This window comes from Paroedura picta, chromosome 16, assembly GCF_049243985.1.
Source record: "Paroedura picta isolate Pp20150507F chromosome 16, Ppicta_v3.0, whole genome shotgun sequence".
Taxonomy (NCBI): Eukaryota; Metazoa; Chordata; class Lepidosauria; order Squamata; family Gekkonidae; genus Paroedura; species Paroedura picta.
This window is the reverse complement of record NC_135384.1, coordinates 13,083,618-13,097,206: the sequence shown is the minus strand read 5'-3', so window position 1 is coordinate 13,097,206 and position 13,589 is coordinate 13,083,618. Positions and strand designations below refer to the sequence as shown.

The following is a 13,589-nucleotide window of genomic DNA, read 5'->3' as shown; positions in this document are numbered from 1 at the left end:
GTTGACTACATTTTAGCAGACATGTTCCCTGAGCTGCTTCCATGGGACACAGACCTGTAACCACTGAAAACCTTGAAAAAGTCAATCAGGAAAACAAGGCATTGACCAGTAGATTTCCAGAGATATCATCAAATCTTCTGCATTACAAAGAATGTCAGGCAACCAGAGGGAGGATTTGTGTGTGTGTGTGTGTGTGTGTTTGTGTTGGGGTGGGGAGAGTCCCTGGAGCAAGATTAAAAAGAAAAATGGGGCCTTGGTTTATAGCAATTCTGAACATAGTGGAACTGTTAAATCCTAGAGTTCAAAGTCAAACTCAAAGTACATTTCTTTTGCTCAGTGACCAATACAGTAAAATACAATATATGATTGATTAAAAATTCCAAAATACCTCACATATTCAAATTGTCCTAACCCTTGTACATATTCAGCCAGACACTTCTACATTTAATTGCTAATCTTACATATTTGGCAATAATATAGTACAAATAAGAGCCTCTTGTGGTGCAGGGTGGTAAGGCAGCAGAAATGCTGTCTGAAGCTATCTGCCCATGAGACTGGGAGTTCAGTTCCAGCAACCGGCTCAAGGTTGACTCAGCCTTCCATCCTTCCTAGTCTGTAAAATGAGTACCCAGCTGCTGGGGGATAAACGGTAATGACTGGGGAAGGCACTGGCAAACCACCCCATATTGAGTCTGCCATGAAAATGCTAGAGGGCGTCACCCCAAGGGTCAGAGATGACCCGGTGCTTGCACAGGAGATACCTTTACCTTTACCTATAGTATAAATTCTTATTTTTATCGAAAAGGAGTTCCTTTAATTTGGCTTGTCTTGAAGTGGCCCTTGAACTGGTAATCACGGGGAATTCTACATGGGTCCTTCCTATCTGTGGGACCGCTTATATCCTTATACTCCTTCTGAAATTGCTAGTGGTCCTGGGCCCCCGAGAAGCGTTCATGGCCTCAGCCAGGGCCATGGCTTTTTCAGTCTTGGTCTCTACCTCATGTAATGAGCTCCTGGAGAGCTGAGGACACTGTTGGGTCTCTCTGGGTTATTCAGGGCCTGCAAGATGGAGCTCTTCCACCAGGCATTTGGTTGAGGCTGGGCTACAGACAGGGGTAATAAGATCAGGTCCTCCACTTCTTCCTTGAGTAATCAGGACCCCCCTGGGCTAACATTGCCTGATGGAATTAATGTAACAGCATGACTGTGGATGGAGAATTGAGATGCTGTGCAGGAGGAGGGCTGAGTAGGGATTGTTCGTAGTCATCATCTATTTAAGAGTTGTTGTTGGTTGTATGGGACATTGGGCTATTTATGTATCTTTATGTTTTTGTAGACTGCCACAAGCCGGCTTGGCCAAGAATGGCAGCATATAAGTAAAAAAAATGAATGAATTAATGGAGGTGAACAGAATGTAGGAGAGATTCTGGTTATTGGCTTTGATTATAAGAGTGTCCCGGTTCTTAATGAAGCCTGCAGCTTGACATGAAACCTCCAGTGCATAAAAGATCAGGGAGAAGTTGAAATACATTTTTTTCATCAAATATATTTGTCTTTTCAGAGGGTGCTAGTGGGGAAATTCACAGAAATTTTAACAGTTGGCCAAAAGCATATCGGATCAAACATCATTTTGGCTGGTCCTAATTGAAGCAAGAAGGGAGACTACTTAGCTGCTACCTTTCTGAATTCACTGGTAGCTTATATTAGCTGGGAAGGACTTCAGCTGAAGCTGTATACAAGTTGGGGAATCGTTGCTTTTATGCTGCATAAATATGTTTCAATGTATTAATTTTGTTGACTTTTAAAGTCTTTAATTTAGTCTTCTTGTAATATGGTCTTTATTGTTCAGTTCAGGTTTCACAACAATAATATAGCATTTAGGAATAAATATGCAACCCAGCAACCCAGCACTGGAGGCTAAGATACAGAAGATCTCCACAGCCACCATGTATTTTCCTTTGGTACTCAAATAGGTTGGAACAAATGTCAGCCAAACACTGCAGAAGACCAGCATGCTGAAGGTAATGAACTTGGCTTCATTGAAACTATCTGGTAACTTCCTGCCTAAGAAAGCCACAATAAAGCTCACAATGGCCAGGAAGCCCATGTAACCCAAGACACAGTAAAACATAGTGACTGACCCTTCATTACATCTCAGAATCATTTCTTCAGTCATTGAGTTCATGTCAAAATCTGGGAATGGAGGAGTAGTGATTAACCACAGTGAACAAATATTGATTTGAATAAAAGAGCAAGAAAGAACTATGGAAATGGCCAGTCGTTTCCCCACCCAGTTTCTCATCCCAGAGCTTGGTTTTGTGGTGATGAAGGCTAGAACTACAATGATGGTCTTGGCCAACACACAAGAAACAGCCACTGAGAAGATGATGCCAAAAGTAGTTTGACGAAGCAGACATGACAATTTCCCAGGTTGTCCGATGAAAAGCAAAGCACAAAGGAAAGAGAGCAGAAGGGAGAAGAGGAGAATATAGGAGAGGTTCCGATTATTGGCTTTGACTATGGGAGTGTCCTGAGTCTTAATGAAGATACCGAGCACCAAAACTGCCATAAGAGAGAAGGAAAGTGCCAAACTGGCTAAACTGATGCCCAAAGGTTCCTCGTAAGATAAGAAGCTTATACGTTTTTGGAGGCATAAGTTGTGATTTGTGTTTGGATACTGATCTTCCAGGCACTGAAAACAGTCATTGGTATCTGAAAAATGAATATTAGTATAAATTATAGGTTTGCAAAAAAAAAAAACAAAAGACCAAAGGTGGTGAATATCTTTCCTGCTGTTCTCAAATTATTTGAAGTTAAGACTCTGGCTGAACCGCTGTACAAAACCACATTTGGAGCACCATCATCCTGACTTTTTGAGAGCAGCCCTTCAGTTATCCCATTATGTCTAAAATGTAAATCTACACTCATAGTCAGGCATGCTAAATGATGAAGCTAGAGTATGTCTTACCTTCATTAATATTTAGCTTAAACTCAGTTTCATCCAAAGGACTAAGTCCTTTGATCCTTCAAGATATAAATACAGTCTGCTATGACCAAGTTGGCATGTTTGGCCTTTTCCACATACTCTGTATTGAAAATGGGGTACAAGCAGGAGAAGCGATTCTTACCATAGAGGGTGATGGACAATGCATAGAATGCAGATTTAGAACGGATAATGGCTTACCTGGCTATAGAGAACATGAGATACATAGTTTCTCTGGCTGCATATCTCTCCCAGTTGGAGTTTTATAGTCATAGGAATGATTTCCCCCTTACTAGATATCATGTGGTTTTGGAGAGGTGATACAAAATGTCACTAAGGAAGACAGGCTATGCCCCTGTGGACCAAGGTAGATATATTCTATGGAATATGTTCTTCTCTTTTACTCCGTACACCAAGAGTCTCATTCCACACCCAATGCCTTTCTTGGCTTAAAGCAGATTAGCAAGATAAGCAGAGATAGTCAAGATACATCAGTCAGTTTGAATGTAAATACTGAAGACAAAAATTCAGCCATAATAAATGTTACATTAAGAGCCTCTTGTGGCGCAGAGTGGTAAGGCAGCCGCCTGAAAGCTTTGCTCATGAGGTTGGGAGTTCGATCCCAGCAGCCGGCTCAAGGTTGACTCAGCCTTCCATCCTTCCGAGGTCGGTAAAATGAGTACCCAGCTTGCTGCTGGGGGGTAAACGGTCATGACTGGGGAAGGCACTGGCAAACCACCCCGTATTGAGTCTGCCATGAAAACGCTAGAGGGCGTCACCCCAAGGGTCAGACATGACTCGGTGCTTGCACAGGGGATACCTTTACCTTTACCTAAATGTTACATTGGCATCCTTATCACTCAATGAATATTGGCAGTTGAGGTCTTTTGAATCGTTCCTCCATTTCGGTATAAAAGGTAGAATATGGCTTCACTGGATATTAAACAAGCGACAATCCAGTAAGATACATTGAATAGTCTCAGGAGAATTTGCTTCACAAGTGCAATCTGTTTTTGAAAGGAATCTTGGCATATCTCCCTTGTAACATTTTGGGTGGAAAGGTGTTGAGCTGAGCAAGTGAAAACGCTCTGTGATAAAGGGAATTTGTTTGTCTATGCAAAGACCTCACTTTGTTAGAAAACTACACACTCCAAAAAAGATATTACAAACCTTTAACAAATACTGAGAAGCGTTCTTATTATTAGGCGAAATGGGACCATCTTTTAGTGGCATTAAAATCCAATAACAGCAACTCTTTTTGGAAAATGATTGCAAACTACATAGGTGAAAACAATGGGTCATTTAAATCTTCTGTCTCTTCCCAAACATGGTGAAATTATTTTTCTATACTCTTTGCTGCCTCCCCGATCCAAAATAATCATCTCAGCCTACCCTCTGCTGATTCCCTTCCTAGCTGGCTGCCTGTTAGTTTGAATGAAACTGAAAATCTTATCCAAGAACTAAAACTAGCCATATCTCCAGGCCCCAATGGACTACCAGCTGAGCTATTTAAACTAAACTCTAACTGGTGGAAACAACTCCTGGCTGTCATTTTTACAGCTATTGACCGATCAGGAATATTCCCTGAATCCTGGCTTAACTCAGTCATTGTGCTTATTTATAAAAAAGGTGGTTCCAGCTCTCCAGAAAATTAGCATCCTTTTAGCCTTCTATCTATTGCCAGCAAAATGTATGCCAAACATCTAGAAGTTAAGCTATTAGATTGGGTGACTTCAAATAGCCTAATAGGCCCTGAACAAACTGGCTTTACTAAACATTATTCTACTTTAGACCACCAGTTAACTCTTTATTCTCTTGCAGACAAATATCTTCATACAGGTAGGAGGAAACTCTATGCAGCTTTTGTTGATCTCAAGGGTGTATTTGACTCTATCTCCAGGTGTTTACTATGGAGAAAATGACAATACCTTAATATTGATTCATGCCTATTGCCACTTCTTATGAACCTCCATTCCAACAATACCTCTCAGGTTAAATTTACTGAAAAGGGTCATTCCAAATTTATTCCTTCCTCTTTTCATAAATATTTTTGGCAATCTGTCTCAGAGACTCCTACTAATAGATGGAATCTACTGGAATCAGCACCTACTGTCAAGATGTGTGTGCAGAAGTTTTTAATTTTTTCCAATTGCTTATGATTTATGTTTATTGATACATTGTAGTATTTTAATGTTCTTTCACTTATTTGTATGTCATAGTCACTTCTCAACATGTACGTCCCATTAAATTTTATCTTATGCATAGGACTTATTTATATTCCATTCTGATGGAATCTGGTAAGATTTGTGCTGGTCCATGACTGTAATAATAAATATTGTTTTTTTTCTATTTTGATATATTGAACATGAAATTATTCTCAAATACTCATTACCAGTATGGCAATGCGTTTTGGTAAATAATCAGACATGCCAATTTTTTCATAATATATTTTATTTAGAAGAAGGAAAAAAGGAAAATAAAGTACAGCATCTATAATACATGATATGCCTTAACTTTGAATACCCTGTGAAAGCAAATATCCTGAATATTTTGAGACTTTGGGGGTTTGGCCATTTTGGTAACAAAAAACATATATCCACCTAAAGTAATATACATTAAAGTATTTTTCTTTTCTTTTTTTAAAGCTCAGATTAATCAAATACATTCCCTTAATATAGATACATGTAAGAACTTTGTCCAGTGTCCTTCATTAATATACCATATATTAAAGGTAAATGTATACCCTGTGCAAGCACCGGGTCATTTCTGAGCCTTGGGGTGACACCATCTAGCATTTTCATGGCAGACTCAATATGGGGTAGTTTGCCAGTGCCTTCCCCAGTCAATTACCGTTTACCCCCCAGCAAGCTGGGTACTCATTTTACCGTCCTCAGAAGGGTGGAAGGCTGAGTCAACCTTGAGCTGGCTGCTGGAATTGAACTCCCAGCCTCATGGGCAGAGCTTCAGACTGCATGTCTGCTGCCTTACCACTCTGAGACACAAGAGGCTCTGTATACCATATATTACTGTGGAGTAAATAAGCCTGCTTCATCTCAACACTGCAATTCTACAATTATGTACTTTTTAAAAGCCATGTTAATGAATGATACAGGAACAGCACAGTTCATATAAGTCTCCTGTCCTTGGTCAACTAAAGCTCATCACTGAAAACATTTTTCAGTTTCAAAAACCAAAAGTTAATAACACTTACTTCCTATCCAAGTAACATTATTCATTTCCTTTTAGTCATCTGTTCAAGAGCACATATAGCACAGAAAACTGTATCTACACCAGTGGTTTTAACACAACCCCCACCACTAGATACAAAATGGAAATAAGGTTTCATGGCTAATGTACTGTTTTCTTGAAAGATAACTAAATTGATCCTACAACTGTGGTTTTCTAAGTCACCTTGTAGTTAAATAAAAACACTAGAATTAAAAAGCAAGCTTTAACTATCAGAAAGAGCCAACATTAAAATGGTTGATCATCAAAATAGTTGTTAGGAAAAGAAAAAAGGAATATGGCATCCAGTCCTTACCCTCCAGTATTGAAATCTTCCCTTCTGGACATGAACGGCAATCATAGCAGCAAAATGGCTTCCCTTCCTTCCTATTCTTACTGTAGCCTGAATGACATCTGTCATTGCATAGAGAAAGGGGCTGCACCTGTCCAGAAATGAAGGGGGTTGTTGTTGTTTCAGGAAATATATTTCAAGAAATATGTTTCAGGAGTTTGCATTGCACGTGTCGATCATGCATGTATAATTAGCAGGTTTCCCCTGGCATGGCATAACATCTCTTTTAGAAACCATTTGTTACACAATGGGATACAAGAGGACATATTTCTTTATAGAATCATAGAATGATATTGTTGGAGGGAGCCATATAGGCCATCTAGTCCAGCCCCCTCTCAAGGATGGATCAGCCTAAAGCATTCATATTAAGTATCTGTCCAGCCACTGCTTGAAGACTGCCAGTGAGGAGGAGCTTACCACCACATTACGCAGTCAATTCCATTGTTGTACTACTCTGATTGTGAAAAAATTTGTCCTGATATCTAGCTGTTATTGTTCTACATGTAGTTTATACCTGTTACTGTGGGTCTTATTTTCTAGTGTCAACTGGAAACTTTCCCTGTCCTCCTCTAAGGGACAACCTTTCAAATACTTAAAGACAACAATTGTCTTCACTCAACCTCCTCCTCTCCAGGCTGAATTAGATGTCCAAGTATAATTTAATATTGCCTCTCTCTGAACAATTATGCATGGGCCAGAAGGCCTGATGTGGCAGCGACAGGGCTTTGGGGAAAATCCCTGATTATGCCCGACATTACTGCCATTTGAGGCCTGGCCTGACCCAGGCCATTGGAAGACCCACGTTAAAGGAACGTGGATTCTTCTGCGGCTCAGGGAGCACAGTGGGCGCTGGCAAGGGCTGGGTTGGGCCAACCCTGTGCGTAATCAGATGAGCTGGGCCTTCACAGCCAGCCCCTTCCCTAGCCTACAGTGTCCCTGCAGGATGCTTCTTCTTCCATACAGATGTGGCCATTAAGCAAACAAAAGGCCAATCCTAGACTGACCAAATTATGCAACTCAGTTACCTGTTAATATTACTGTTATATTTTTATTAAAATATACCGTTATCACTAGATGTTACTGTCTTTACTCTTACTACTGTTGTAACTATCTGATTTTATTATTGAACAATGTTATACCTATATTATGATTTCCAAGGTCTCTGTAAACTGCCCTGAGCTGCAAGGGGCTGGTGTTAGATAGATAGATAGATAGATAGATAGATAGATAGATAGATAGATAGATAGATAGATAGATAGATAGATAGATAGATAGATAGATAGATAGATAGATATAGAGAGAGAATGACTCCTTATAGATAATAATGGGATTGGATAGAATTTATCTGACCACAGAGGTTGAACTTTTCCAGAGTTTGAACTAGGAACCACTAAAGGAACTCCAGGAAACTAAAACAATCAGCTCTGAAAACCAAAGAAAACCTACCTGGTTAAACATGAGGGGCCAAATGATTCTGTCTTCATGAATGGTGAACATTTTGTCTTCTGGAGCTTTGGGGTCAATCCTTCCAACTTTAACTCTAAAAAAGGACTCGTTAGGAAAGGTGACCCAATTTATGATATCAAATCCAGTTGTTATCTCCACATTTTCATCAAAGGCAATTGGGTCCCCAGCAGTATTGTTGAATGAGACCCTTTTCAAAAATTCATGGAGCTAGAGTTGTAAAAAAGAACTATTTTAACACGTAATACTTGAGAATGCAGTCTTGTACTGCGGTAAGAACAGTAGTGAAAATTACCAAGTGACTGCCATATGCTGGAAGTACAAGGAGAATGATTGGTAGGGGAGAGTTGAGTGAATGTAAAAACTGAATGATTGTGAAACAAATATTTAATTGCTAAAAATTGATTTAGGAGCTAAGGGTACATTTTACAGTCTAGGTTCCATCAATGTTATTATTGTTATTAAATACTGAATTTATATACCGACCACCTGTATTTTGACCGCTCAGGGTGGTGAACATCATAATCAAAAAATACAAGTACACAAAAAAGATGTGAATTGAATTTTTTTTCATTAAAATAACGGTTTCCAATATAGAATATTAAAACACTTATAGTTGACAGGTGTCCCATCAACTGATAAATTCCAGCACATCCCCAGATGTTATTCTCTGGACATCTTTGATGGGGAGTTCTGATCGAGGCCCAATAGATTTCTGATCTCTAGTTTTGCTGAATTTTCCTACATTTAAGTGCCTTCTAGGCATTACCTGCCATGGATGTTGATTCAAAAGCATTTTTCTCCCTTTATTTGCTCGTGCTGTGTTTCTGACCATGGATGAATGCATGGCATGTAAGGCATGTGCCACCACATAGACAGCTGTGTAGATGCTGTAGCTGTGCGCAGTCATGCTCATTTCAAAGACTGACCCAGGAAGACTCTCCAGCTTTTCCTCCCCAGTACAGATTTCTTCATCACTTGTGGCTTCTGTGGTACTGGGGAGTAAACAGTCAAAAGCCTGTTTCCAAAAGTCCCCAATGAAGCCATCCTCTTTTTCAGAGGCAAGGTTTCTAGACCGAAGAAACTGATCAAATCCTGACACCTCTCTGGAAGGAACAGCAAAGGATAAAGCACCATGGATGAAGTCTAAATCCCAATTCCTTTGAATTTTAGTGGACATGAAATCCATCTGGGCTGTCAGAATCCAGACTTTGGCTTTTGTCCTCATGGGTATCTCTTTAAATTCTGCACACTTCAGTAAGAATCGCAAAATTATTATGGTTTGAATTTCACCATATACCACCACTGCTTTCGCTGTGCTCCCCATAACAAGTATCGGTAATTCATTCTCTTCTAAAACCATTTCAGAAAAAGAATTAGAAAAAGTGACTAATGGAAAATGTGTTATGAAATCAAAGCAGATACCATTCTCAGAAAAAAAGGAAGCACTTTATGCACAAATCGCTGCCCGTGTTCATTATCCACATAGAGCACCCCTATCCATATCCATCTGAAATGAAGCAGTAGTCTCAACATTGCCATGTACTGATTGGTCCAACTGGGGAACATCTTGTAGAGGAAAACGGCTTCGTTTTTGTTGTTCATCACTGGAGCAGAGCCATAAAGTAGCTAAAGGATATAAAGGAGACAGCATAGAGCTATTTCTAAATAAAAGAATTCCCTGGGTTGATAATTGTATCAGGAATATATGATATACCCAGCAGATTGCCATGCTTCCTATCAATATCCAGAATGTATCTTTTGCCTGCAAACCTTCATATTTTAATAATTGTGATTAATGGAACTTAGCATGTAAATAAAATTTTAGGTGTTTGGATATTTTCATATTTTACAGCAATCCATGTCATGGTAATGTTGGGAGAGACATACCTCCGGTTCAAACTGGGAAGTTACAAAAAATAGAATTTTTTCCCAAGGAATTTAAACGTATGTTGATAATGTGATCATAATCCTATCTGGACACTGAACAAGTTTCTAGAATATGCATCTAGTTGGCAGGACTCTCAGTGGAAAATAGATTCTGGCGGGTAGCCGTGTTGGTCTCATAGAGTAGAACAATCTTTGGAACTGGTGACACCTTTATAAACAGTTTGAAAGCTTACAGCTTGAGTAAAATTTTGTTGATCATAAAGTTTACACTGAATTCAATTTCAGTAAAAGGCTTTGTCTGGCGCAAAGCAGGGGATAATGAAAACACTATGGACTAAATTTGCAAGAAATGAATCTTTAGAAACACTCTTAGACAAAATGTTGTGGTCCACTCAAATCTGTGCTCTATTAAACTAAATGGTAGACACATACTCAGAAACACTGTTAAGTTCCAAACAGCTTGTTACATTGCATTAAACCAGGAATAATTTTATCTGAGAACCCCAATGCCAGCTCTTCTGAATCTGGAACTTTCAGTCTTGGATTTTCTCTCTTTTCTCCCCAATTCTTTTTTTTTTCAAATAAGAAAGAGAAACATGACAACTGAAGCATTAAGTTTATCACAAAGTTCTGCATATAAATATACCATCCTGAACACGGCCAATCTTGTCTGATCTCGGAAATAAATCAAGATCTGCTGCTGCTACTGGCGGTGAAAATTTCCAACAAGCTGTAGCCAACTAAAGGGGACCCCTCACGGAATTTCCAAGGCAAGAGACAAACAGAGGGGGCTTGCCATAGCCTGCCTCTTTCTAGTGGCCTTGGAATTTCTTGGTGATCTCCAAATTTTCTTAACTTCCATGATGTGACTATCCTGGGTCATGCAGCTCAGTGTTAAAGGAATTGCATAATTTCTATTAACTAACAACACTATCCATCCTAAAGGTCTAACTGCAATGAGTTAATCAGAATTTGAGAAAACTTTAAGGTGAAATCACTCCTGATAACAATGGAGGCCATTTTACCTGTGGAATCTTGTAAATACACAGAACGTCAGCCATGTAGAGGCAGAAATTTGACTTTGGTCCCCCAAAAACTGTGACTAAGTTGCTCTGGTGATCACACTTGTAGTTTGGAATGAACCTTCCCTTAGTGGAGAGAAGTTCCATTGCAGCATGATAAGTAGAGCTTTGGCTAATATAGTTAGTATAGGCATCGATACCCAGAGTGACATTAGGTAAGAGGTGAGGATTTTCATTGATCTCCTTGACAGCAAACACCAAAGCCAGGATGTTCTGGTAAAGCTGAATGAATACTCTGCAAGAGGTGAGACATGGAGCATCACAGCAAGTTTACTTCCAAAGATGATATTTAATGCATTTCAGTGCAACATCACTTAACAAAACAAACTGAAAACAAATTCCATAGCCCTGAAGTCTGGCAACTATGAGGGTTCCCACTTCTGGAACTACTGATTTCTACAAATGGCAGTTACAGCAATGGAATGATTATGGGACTTCTTCCTTTGGAGATGTATGGACAGGCAATATATTCACAAAGACCTACAAATGTCTATTTCAAGATCCTTCCAAAGAGCTGTCATCTCTTATGTCCCCTATATACATTTCAGACAGAGGTACATGTATGTAATCAGACCTTTTGGCCACCAAAGTATTTTCAACTCAGATAGGTAGAAGGGCTTCAAGATCATAGACAGATGTCTTTCATATATCTCAGATATTTTAACTGAATACGCCTGGGATCAAACCAGGAGACTTTTTCATATCACTCAGATGTTATATGTATCACTCAACCAAGGCCCCTCTTCCTGTTCAAATAATAAAGGACCTTAATCTGAAAGTTTGTTTTACAGCTTGAATTAGAAACAGGATTCCACCAATAAATCCACATCAGAATTTAAGATTCAACCCCCAAACCTACAAAGGCTTGTTTTGTTTTTGTTTTTTCATGTCAGCAATAAAACTCAGGAGATCTCATTCATTTTCTAATAGAGCCCATGTCATTTAAGGCAAAGTTTCATTGGGAGGGGGAAGGAACACCATCAATATAATATACAATAAAAATAACATCATAAAGCACTACTATGAAAAAATACTTCTTACACAAGTGAATCAGAGGAACTGAGATCAGGTCGTGCTTCAAAGGTGAAAGTATCAGAAAACCTAAACACATTAGAAAGAATCCCAGCAATGAGCTGGTCTCCTGATTGATAATACTTGTGAACAATAGGAAATGGGTGACTGATGGGGCATGGAAAAGATGGAGATTTGCACACTACCTGCACCAGCAACACTAACACAGAAGTGACTAATAGTACCATTGTCCATCAAAATCTTTCCTATAGAAACCAATTCATCTGTTCTTGTGTTATCTTTCAACGATTCCTTAATAACACAAGAACAGACAAATGGCACACTCAACAGATGGTACAGCATAAATAGATCTGAACAGACAGCTCCTTCCCTGTCTCCCTTTCCAGCTATGGATGGCTGAGGGAACAGTAATACCATTTCCTTCCTGTAATCACTAGAACTCCCAAGGGATGGAGAGAGAAAAATAAAAATGATGATGATGAGGTTGCTGATTACAGGGGTGGTAATTGACCTACTGGCTTGATAGATTTTCTGAAACTTTGCAGATGACAATATGTTGACTACATTTTAGCAGACATGTTGCCTGAGCTGCTTCTATGGGACACAGACTTGTAACCACTGAACAACCTTGAAAAAATCAATCAGGAAAACAAGACATTGACAAGAAGATTTCCAGAGATATCATTGAACCTCCTGCATTACAAACTTTGCCTGTTTCTAGGGTTGTCAGCTAACCAGAGGGAGGTTTTGTGTGTGTTAATCATAAAATCATAGAATAATAGTTCATAGAATCATAAAATCATAGAATAATAGAGTTGGAAGGGAGCTCATGGGTCATCTAGTCCAACCCCCTGCACTATGCAGGACACTCACATCCCAATCGCTCATCTACTGTAACCTGTAACCTGCCACCCCTTTGCCTTCACAGAATCAGCCTTTCCGTCAGATGGCTATCTAGCCTCTGTTTAAAAATTTCCAAAGATGGAGAACCCACCACCTCCCGAGGAAGCCTGTCATAAATCCTTGAGTTGGTTCCTGTCTGCCTTTGCATAACACAGCTGCTCCCAGCAGGGAGTTCCTTATCTATCCCATTTCAAATGACCTTGCTGGAGTCTCAACAGGCCTTAAGTTTAGATCAGAAGCGGTGCCATCTGGCTGGCCTGGGAATCTTTGTAACTTTTGCAAATATAACTTCCCGCGTTTTCATGCACTCGTCCCCCCCTCCCATCCTTGGTCACCCCTATAAGTACACCCCAATGTTTAATATCCCTTTGTCTCTTTTTGGTTCAATAAAGTACTGTTCAATAAAGTACTTCTTTTGGATCCATACTCTGCTTGGACCTGGAAGTTCCTTTATCACAAACTCTACTCGCCAATCTCTGCCTGATTCCTCTCTCTTCATCCGGAGCGGGATTCAGGGTAGCACCACACTGCGTTTCTTCTGCCCTTTATCTATCATGCCTCATTGCTCATACATTATTGAGGACATAAATGTCAAAGTAGAAATCACACATCTAATTCCAGCAAAGTTTTAAGGTATCTGTGTTACTTTTAATCTATT

At 39.5% G+C, this 13,589-nt stretch overlaps 1 pseudogene; it reads right to left on the bottom strand.

Annotated features, from left to right (window-relative positions):
- Positions 1-1,810: 1,810 nt before the first annotated feature.
- On the bottom strand, positions 1,811-13,430 carry LOC143825314 (vomeronasal type-2 receptor 26-like; annotated as a pseudogene).
- Positions 13,431-13,589: the final 159 nt, after the last annotated feature.